Below are 11,341 nucleotides of genomic sequence, written 5' to 3'. Positions count from 1 at the left end.
TTTATACTTACTTTTACTCCAATTGTTTCCTGTATATTAGTTTCACTTCTCTAGCGAAACTCTTAAGTTCCTTCAGAAACCATGTGCTGCAATAAAACTCAGAACACAGCAAATGCTCAAAAAAAATATAGGTTAATCCTAATTTATGTGGAAATCCAGGTCAAGTGAGACTATAATTTTCCCAAGGTAACAAGGCTAAATAATAAGCACATGTTAATAGCTGCCATTTATCAAGTACCAACATGCCAAATTCTACGTTATTCAAGATTAGAGCAAAAATAGATTCTGGGTTCTCTAGCTTTCAAGCAAGCATTTATATCACATGTTTCACTCAAATCAACCATATTATTATGATAAGTTTTATTTGTTGAGTATCCACTTTATGCCAAGAGCTGTATATCAGCTATTTCATTTACTCTTCGTAAAGCCGTATGTAGTAAATGTGATTACCATTCCTCAAAAAGGTTAAAGAACCTGCCCATGTGCTCATTGCACGCAGTTGAGGCAAGATTCTAAACCAGTCTGTTTAACTTCACATCCTTTGTTCCTCCCCACTCTGCACCACCTCTGAATTACCACATCTGAATTACCAAAAAAGCGCATTCTTACATCAATTCATTAATTAATAAAAAGTATATGAGATGTGTTCATCCAATACCTACTATACTGAGCTCATACCTAGGTCCACATTATACAGCACAAACTGGGGAGTTTGCAATTTTCCATAACATTTTAGTTCTGAAGATGTTAAACTCCCAAGTATCCAGCATTTGTAAAAATTACGTAGTCAGTCACCTGAGTGACCCAGGTTCTCTGAACAATGAGGAGCTGAGAGCTGCACTTTGTATGGTTCCCAATCCCACACCTGGTGGTCTAGACTTTAAATTGTTCCACTCCAATGCTCTGTGTGTGTGTGTGTTTGGTGCTGTTTGCTTAAATAAACTGGTATCAGATCCTCTAGATTTCAGCCTGAAGAGCTCTTTCCTTTGTCTCTTTCCTCTGGTCGAATCATTGCAGCTAATTAATTGTGCATGTTTGGAGGGGGGTTCCTCCCCAATCCACTGGTGGTTTCAAAAGTGGTGTAATAATTACCACTGGAACAGGAAAATTTATTGTAGAATGCATTTCTTCTACACACACACACACATTTTATTAATGCAATTGCTAATTATTTACTTTATTATTGATAGTGCCTCAAAGTTGGTAGGGCCTTAATTACTTCCCAATTATCCAGACCCCTATTTCTTTATAAAGATAGGCTTGAAAACAGCAGTTCAATAGCTCAGACATTTTACAGCTAACATTGATTTCTCCTCCCTCCTCATTTACTGATGGGCATTCTCTCTCTTGTATTTCTTTTTCCCCGACAAAGTTGTAAGCAGCTCTACGCGTTCTTGTTCGTTCTTTCCGTTCGCATGAGCTCACTGGGCCTCTTTACTTGCTTTGCCTCTCTGGCTGCACTAGTTCTCCTTAGATCATCTTGTTAGAATCCCTCCCCATGAGCCATCACCAGTCAATGCTCCTTTCACCTTTAAACTTGACTCTTTCATGTACTGTAAATTCTGCGCCCCCTTTCACAAAATTATGCTGCAAAATAATCATCCTCACCTCATGCCAACCTACACACAATTGTTTCTAAAATTGTCCCTTTTTTCTTTTTATAGTTTTAATATACCTAAAAGTTGCGGATACTCTATCACTTATATTTCCACAGAAAAAACAGATTTGCCAATGAATAGCATATGTATTTACCCCCAGTAGCCTGGGGAAAACATAAACAATCAGAATAATTCTTTAAATAGAAGCTTCATCAGTTTAATCTTTTCAAAATTTCCATAAACACAGCCATTCTGCCCAAGGTAAGATTCTCTTCGGTGATTTGCTTTGTCCGCAGCACAAGACCCTCATTCCAAGCTCCAACGTGTGCTCTAAGCACGCAGGCAGTCTCTGACTAGTGAAACAGAAGGAAGATAGCCTTCCACCGAACACAGAGAACGTTTCTTCACTAACATCTACACCTTGGGTGGTAATTTTTGGTGTCCTCCTTTTTCTCTCTTCTGAAAGTGATCTTTATCCTTCTTCTAAGCATCCTAAAATATTAAAGACATAAAAAAGACAATAATTATAAACTTAGCCCATGACAGAAGGCATGATAAAGCACACCGTCATATTAGTTTCCTATGGCTGCTATAACAAATTACCATAAACAGCACCAGTTTATCATCTCACAGCTCTGGAGGCTGGATGTCTGAAATGGATCCCACTGGGCTAAGATCAAGGTGGTGGCAGGGCTGCCATCCTTCTGGAGGCTCTAGAGAAAGGAGCATCTGTTTCTTTAATCTTCCAGCTTCTGGAGGTTGCCCATGGTTTTGATTCCTGGCCCTCTTCCATCTTCAAAGCAAGCAGTGGGTGGACAAGTCTTTCTCATGCTGCATCACTCTCATACTGACTCTTCTGCTTCCATCTTTCACTTATAAGAATGCTTGGGCCCATCTGGATAATCCAGGATAATCTCATCTCAAAATCAGCTGACTAGCAACCTTAACTCCTCCTTGCCCTGTAACATAACATAATCACAGGCTCTGGGGTTAAGACATGGACATTTTTGTGGGGGCCATTTTCCTCCCTGTAACAGTAATATGAATGAATTTGGGTTTGTCATTAAAAAAAAAAAAGAACTTGCATTTTCAAATGAATGTTACCCCTTTCGAGTTGACACTTGGGGAGACCTCACACTTACTCCAATCATGCTACGAATGTTAAAGGGTTTCCTTTTTGGGTGCTGTCTTCAAGCTCAATGGAACATTCTTAGAATATCCACAATCATAGCAAATTTTTATGTATTTAAATATGAATTTGCAAAAACAGCCAAAAGTCATGGGAAAGCAAATGTATTCATTTTTGTAAATAATCCAATTACAAAGTATCACTTTGAGATCTCATCAAGATGGTGGTGTAGGCAGACTCTGAACTCACTTCCTCCCACAAACACAAACAGATTACAACTATTCTTGGGAAAATTACCCTGGAGAGAAAACTGGATAAAAAGAACCCCAACAGAGGACAGTCCTGACTGGGGCAGAAGAGGCAGAAATTCCTTCTGGAGAGAAAGGAAGCTACCTTCATGACTGGCAGAGCTTCCTAGCTGGCTGGGAGCCATCCTAGGGTACACAGCCTTCCCTGGAGAAGTGCGGGACCTGAGCAGGAGCACATTACTGCTATAAGTATCCTTCAGACCCAGTACAACTGAGATGAGTGTCCTACTATCTGGCTTTGCTGGCTATTAACTGCAACAGGGGATACCCCTGGAAAAACTATCAGAAGAAAGCCGAAAACACTCAGCTCTTAAAGGGCCCATGCATAAATTCACCCATCTCAGAGAGCAACCTAAAATCACCAAAAGAAAGCTGCACAGTCTTTTGGTGAAAAGAGACTCACCTGGTAGGCTCAGGGTGCATCTTGGTAAGAAGTGGGATCTCTCCAGAGACTGAGACATTGGTGGCAGCCATTGTTGTGACCTAGTACAGGCGTGCTGACACCAAACCTGGCAGGTGCCATTGAAGTTCTTCCCCAGGTTTGTTAGCCCAGGGGTCTTCCACACCCACAAGAGTGCACAGATTTAATCCAGTTCATCCAAGGCAGGCAGCCTGCCCAGGGACTGGACCCACCCAACAGCAGGCCCTCAGGCTACTTGTCAGCCTGCATAAACTGGGTGCCTTGATTCTCTACATGCAGGCAAGCATGTCCACCTCTGTGGGGCAGGGCCTGTGTGAGGACCAGGTGAACTGTAGGGGGCGTTGGTGAGGGCCTTCCAGTGGGGTGACTGGATACACTCCAGGGGGTATGGAAGTGTGCATGGACCAGGACTGTGTTGATGGTATGTGTGGACCTGTAGGGGGTGGGGCTTATCAGTGACAGAAGACCTGTACTTCACAAATAGGCACAAAGAGGATCAGCCTCACCTTCCAAAACCTAAAACAATTGGGTGCTCCTGTGCCTGGGGCCAGCCCTACTCAGCTGCAATCCTAAGAGAGCTGACAACAGCCTTGTAGGCCTAAGGCCTATCACAACTGTAAGCCCCTGAGTCTAGCAAACAGCTACACTGGTTACCTACTCAACTAACTGGAAAACTGCAACAGCAGTGTGCTATTAAAACCTGCAGTCAAGAGTGCTGAGGTTCCCAAAACCAGATTTACAAACAGCCAGCCAGGGAGGAAAAGACTAGACTCTCTGGCTACCTGCATTAAGATCAACACTGCCACAGCAGAAGGACACAAGTAGCCCACAAAGGGGGTCAATCCTGGATCATTTAGACTGGTGAAGAGAGGGAAGCACACTGCTGGGCCTCAAAAGGCATCTCTTACATAAGGCCACTCCTCCAAAATCAGGAGACGGAGCAGACTCACCTAATACATAGATAAAAGCACAGAGAAAGAAGCATAATGAGGAGGCAAAGGAACACATTCCAAGCAAGGAACAGGACAAAACCCTAGAAAAAGTACTAAATGAAACAGAAATAAGCAATCTACCTGACAAAGGGTTCAAACAAAATCTCATAAGGATGCTCACAGATACTGTGAGAAGACTGGATGAACACAGTGAGCTCGTCAACAAAAAACTGGAAAATATAAAAAAGAACCAATCAGAAATGAAGAATACAATACTGTAAATGAAAAATTCACTAGAGGGACTCAATAGCAGAGTAGAGGAAGCAGAAGAACAGATCAGTGAGCTGGAAGAAAGACTAGAGGAAATCACCCAAGCTGAACAGATAAAAGAAACAAGAATTAGACAGAATGAGAACAGTCTAAGGGAACGCTGGACAATATCATGCATGTTAACATTCTTATTATAGGTGTCCCAGAAGGAAAAGAGAGAGACAAAGGGGCAGAAAATATATTTGAAGAAATAATAGCTGAAAACTTTCCTAACCTAAGGAAGGAGACAGACATTCAAGTACAGGAAGCACAGAGAGCTCCAAAAAAGACAAACCAAAAGAGGCCCACACCAAGACAACTTATAATTAAAATGTCAAAAATTAAACATAAAGAGAGAATCCTAAAAGCAGCAGGAGAAAAGTAACAAGTGACATACAAAGGAAACCCCATAAGGCTATCAGTGGACTTCTCAGCCAAAATCCTATAGGCTATAAGACAGAGGCATGACTTATTTACAGTGCTGAAAAGAAAAAACCTATAGCCAAGAATACTCTATCCAGTAAAGTTATCATTCAGAATGGGAGGAGAGATAAAGAGCTTCCTCAACAAGCAAAACTTAAATGAGTATCACCAAGAAACCAGTTCTACAAGAAATGATGAAGGGACTTATTTAAGTGGGAAGGGAGGACCACAAATAGGGATAAGAAAATTATCACACACACACAAAAAAAAGCACAGGCAATAAAATCACTGGTAAAGGCAAAAATATAGTCAAGATAGCAGATCAGCCACCTATGAAGATAATATGAAGGTTACAAGACAAAAATACTAAAATCACCTATTTCAATGACGAAAGGGTAATGGATAGACACACACAAAGCAAGAGATTAGATATGACTTCAAAAACACAAAATGTGGGAGGAGGGAAGTAAAAGAGTAGAGCTGTTAGAAAGAGGTCAAGCTAAAGAGACTATCAACTCAACAGAGTTTGCTATATACATAGAATATTATATAGGAACCTCATGGTAATCACAAACCAGAATCCTATAATAAGTAAACAAATAAGTCAGAAGAAAGAAATCAAACATATTACTAAAGAGAGCCATCAAACCACAAGGGAAGAGAGCAAGAGAAGAAGAAAGGAAGAGGGGAACACTACTAAAACACCCAGAAGAAAAGTAACAATATGGCAATATATTCATATTTATCAATAGTTCCTTTAAATGTCAATAGACTAAATGCCTCAATCAAAAGGCACAAGGTGGCCGATTGGATAAAAAAACAAGACCCATGTATATGCTGCATCCAAGAGACACATTTCAGACCTACAGACACTCACAAACTGAAAGTGAAAGGATGGGAAAAGATATTCCATGTAAATGGCAAAGAATAGAAAGTGGGGGTAGCAATACTTGTATCAGACAAAATATAGACTTTAAAACAAAAACTATAACAAGAGACAAAAAAGGGCACTACATAATGATAAAGGGAACAATCCAACAAGAAAATATAACACTAGTAAATATCTATGCACCCAACATAGGAGCACCTAAATATATAAAACAATTATTAACAGACATAAAAGGAGAAATAGGCAGTAACACAATAATAGTAGGGGACTTTAACACTCCACTTACACCAATGGATAGATCACCCAAACAGAAGATCAATAAGGAAAAATTGGCCTTAAACGACACATTAGACTGGATGGACTTAATAGATATATACAGAACATTCCATCCAAAAACCACAGGATACACATTCTTTTCAAATGCCCATGGAACATTCTCCAGGATTGATGACATATTAGGCCACAAAACAAGTCTCAAAAAATTTAAGAAGAATGAAACAATACCATACATCTGACCACAAAGGTATGAAACTGGAAATCAACTACAGGAAGAAAACCAGAAGAACCACAAAAATGTGGGGATTAAACAAAATGCTACTGAACAACGATTGGGTTGATGAAGAAATCAAAGAGGAAATCAAAAAATTCCTGGAGACAAATGAAAATGAAAACATGACATGCAAAAATCAGTGGGATACAGCAAAAGTGGTTATAAGGGAAAGTTTATAGCAATTCAGGCCTACCTCAACAAAGAAGAAAACTCCCAAATAGACAATCTAAAAGTGCATCTAAAGGTACTGGAAAAAGAACAACAAACAAAGCCCAAAATCAGCAAAAGGAAGGAAATAATAAAAATCACAGCAGGAATAAATGAAATAGAGACTGAAAGAACAATAAAAAAAATAAATGAAACCAAGAGCTGGCTCTTTGAAAAGATAAACAAAATTGACAATCCCTTAGCTAGACTCACCAAGAAAAAAAGAGAGAAGGCTCAAATAAATAAAATCAGAAATGAAAGAGGAGAGATTACAATGGACACCTCAGAAATACAAAAGATTATAAGAGAATACTATGAAAAGCTATATGCCAACAAATTGTATAATCTAGAAGAAATGGATAAATTCTTAGAATCATACAACCTTCCAAAACTGGACCAAGAGTAAGTAGAAAATTTGAATAGGCCAATCACCAGTAAGGAGATAGAAACAGCAATCAAAAACCTCCCAAAAAATAAAAGTCCAGGACCAGATGGCTTCCCTGGTGAATTCTACCAAACATTCAAAGAGTTAATACTTATCCTTCTCAAACTCTTCCAAAAATTTGAAGAGGAGGGGAGGCTTCCTAACTCATTCTACGAAGCCCACATTATCCTGATACCAAAACCAGACAAGGACAACACACACACAAAAAATTACAGGCCAACATCACTGATGAACATCAATGGAAAAATCCTCAACAAAATACTAGCAAATCAAATACAACAATACATTAAAAACATCATACACCATGATCAAGTAGGTTTCATTCCAGGGAGGCAGGGATGGCTCAACATCTGCAAATCTATCAACATGATACACCACATTAACAAAATGAAGAATAATAATCACATGATCATCTCAATAGATGCAGAGATAGCATTTGACAAGATACAGCATCCATTTATGATAAAAACTCTAAATAAAATGAGTATAGAAGGAAAATGCCTCAACATAATAAAGGCCATATACAACAAACCCACAGCTAATATCATTCTCAATGGAGAAAAACTGAAAGCTATCCCTCTAAGAACAGGAACCAGACAAAGATGCCCATTTTCACCACTCTTATTTAAGATAGTATTGGAAGTCCTAGCCAGAGCAATTAGGCAAGAAAAAGAAATAAAAGGGATCCAAATTAGAAAAGAAGAAGTGAAACTGTCTCTCTTTGCAGACGACATGATTTTATATATAGAAAACCCTAAAGAATCCACTAAAAACTTTTAGAAACAGTAAAGGAATACAGTCAAGTCACGGGATACAAAATCAACATACAAAAACCGGTGGCATTTCTATACACTAACAACGAAGTAGCAGAAAGAGAAATTAAGAATACAATCCCATTTACAATTGCAACAAAAAAAAACAAAATACCTAGGAATAAACTTAACCAAAGAGGTGAAAGATCTGTACACCAAAAATGATAAAACATTGTTGAAAGAAATCGAAGAAGACACAAAGAAATGGAAAGATATTCCATGCTCTTGGATTGGAAGAATTAACATCGTTAAAATGTCCATACTCCCTAAAGCAATCTATAGATTCAATGCAATCCCTATCAAAATTCCAACAACAGTTTTCACAGAAATAGAACAAAGAATCCTAAAATTTATATGGAACAACAAAAGACCCAGAAAAGCCAAAGGATTCCTGAGAAAAAAGAACAAAGCTGGAGGTATCACACTCCCTGATTTCAAAATACACTACAAAGTCATAGTAACCAAAACAGCATGGTACCAGCACAAAAATAGACACACAGATCAATGGAACAGAATTGAGAGCCCAGAAATAAACCCACACATTTATGGACAGCTAATATTCGACAAGGGAGCCAAGAGCATACAACGGAGAGAGGAGAGTCTCTTCAATAAATGGTGTTGGGAAAACTGGACAGCCACATGCAAAAGAATGAAAGTAGACCATTCCCTTACACTATGCACAAAAATCAACTCAAAATGGATTAAAGACTTGACTGTAAGACCCGAAACCATGAAAATTCTAGAAGAAAACATAGGCAATACGCTCTTTGACATTGGTCTGAGCAGCATATTTTCAAGTCCCATGTCTGACCAGGCAAGGGAAACAAAGGAAAAAATGAACAAATGGGACCACATCAAACTAAAAAGCTTCTACACAGCAAAGGAAACCATCAACAAAACGAAAAGACAACCTAACAATTGGGAGAAGATATTTGCAAACCACATATCAGATAAGGGGTTAATATCCAAAATATACAAAGAACTAATACAGCTCAACAACAAAAGAACCAACAATCCAATTACAAAATGGGCAAAAGATCTGAACAGAGATTTCTCCAAAGAAGATATACGGATGGCCAACAGGCATATGAAAAGATGCTCAACATCATTAGCTATCAGGGAAATGCAAATCAAAACTACAATGAGGTAACACCTCACTCCAGTCAGAATGGCAATAATTAACATGACAGGAAACAACAAATGTTGGAGAGGATGTGGAGAGAAGGAAACCCTTGTACACTGCTGGTGGGAGTGCAAACTGGTGCAGCCACTATGGAACACAGTATGGAATATCCTCAGAAAGTTAAGGATAGATCTACCATATGATCCAGCTATCCCACTGCTGGGTATTTATCCAAAGAAACTGAAAACACAAAGGCATAAAGATACTTGCACCCCTATGTTCATTGCAGCATTATTCACAATAGCCAAGACTTGGAAACAACCTAGGTGCCCATCAAGGGACGAATGGATAAAGAAGATGTGGTATATATACACAATGGGCTACTACTCTGCCATAAGAAACGATGAAATCCAGCCATTTGTGACAACATGGATGGACCTTGAGGATATTATGCTGAGTGAAATAAGTCAGAGGGAGAAAGTCAAATACCATATGATCTCACTCATAAGTAGAAGATAAAAACAATGACAAACAAACACATAGCATTGGAGATTGGATTGGTGGTTACCATAGGGGAAAAGGGGAGGCGAGAGGGCAAAAGGGGTGATTAGGCTCAGATGTGAGGGGCTGGACTATAATTAGTTTTCGGGTGGTGAACATGATGTAATCTACACAGAATTTGAAATACATTATGATGTACATCTGAAAATAAACAAATAAAATAAAATAAATAAAAATAAATTTTAAGAAAAGAAAAAATTAATGAAACCAAGAGCTGATTCTTTGAAAAGATAAACAAAATTGACAAACCTTTAGCTAGATTCACCAAGGAAAAAAGAGAGAAGCCTCAAATAAATAAAATCAGTAATGAAAGAGGAGAAATTATAATGAACACCTCAGAAATACAAAAGATTATAAGAGAATACTATGAAAAGCTATATGCCAACAAATTGGATGATCTAGAAGAAATGGATAAATTCTTAGAATCATACAACCTTACAAAACTGGACCAAGAAGAAATAAAGAACTTGAATAGCCCAATCACCAGTAAGGAGATCAAAACAGTAATCAAAAACCTCCCAAAAAATAAAAGTCCAAGACTAGATTAATTCCTTGGTGAGTTCCACCAAACTTCCAAAGAAGACTTAATACTTATCCTTCTCAAACTCTTCCAATTTGAAGAGGAGGGAAGTCTTCCTAATTCATTCTACGAAGCCCACTTTATCCTGATACCAAAACCAGACAAGGACAACACACAAAAAAAGAAAATTACAGGTCAGTATCACTGATGAACATCGGCGCAAAAATCTTCAACAAAATACTAACAAATCAAATACAACAATACATTAAAAACATCATACACCATGATCAAGTAGGCTTCATTCCAGGGAGGCAGGGATGGCTCAACATCCACAAATCTATCAGCATGATTCACCACATTAACAAAATGAAGAATAATAATCACATGATCATCTCAATAGATGTAGAGAAAACATTTGGCAAGATACAGCATCCATTTATGATAAAAACTCTAAATAAAATGGGTATAGAAGGAAAATATCTCACCATAATAAAGCCCATATATGACAAACCCACAGCTAATATCATTCTCAATGGAGAAAAACTGAAAGCTATCCCTCTAAGAACAGGAATCAGACAAGGATGCCCACTTTCACCACTCTTATTTAACACAGTACTGGAAGTCCTAGCCAGAGCAATTAGGCAAGAAAAAGAAATAAAAGGGTTCTGAATTGGAAAAGAAGAAGTGAAACTGCCACGATTTACAGATAACATGATTTTATATATAGAAAACCCTAAAGAATCCACTAAAACACTTTTAGAAATAACAAATGAATACAGTCAAGTCACGGGATACAAAATCAACATACAATAATCCGTTGTGTTTCTATACACTAACAGTGAAGTAGAAGAAAGAGAAATTAAGAATACAATCCCATTTACAATTGCAACAAAAAGAACAAAATACCTAGGAATAAACTTAACCAAAGAGGTGAAAGATCTGTACAGCGAAAACTATAAAATTTTGTTGAAAGAAATTGAAGAAGACACAAAGAAATGAAAAGACATTCTGTGCTCTTGGATTGGAAGAATTAACATAGTTAAAACGTCCATACTTCCTAAAGCAATCTGCAGATTCAACACAATCTCTATCAAAGTTCCAACAACATTTTTGA

This window comes from Equus asinus, chromosome 5 (genome assembly GCF_041296235.1).
Source record: "Equus asinus isolate D_3611 breed Donkey chromosome 5, EquAss-T2T_v2, whole genome shotgun sequence".
NCBI lineage: Eukaryota > Metazoa > Chordata > Mammalia > Perissodactyla > Equidae > Equus > Equus asinus.
The sequence above is the reverse complement of the archived record's forward strand: the minus strand, read 5'-3'. Positions refer to the sequence as shown.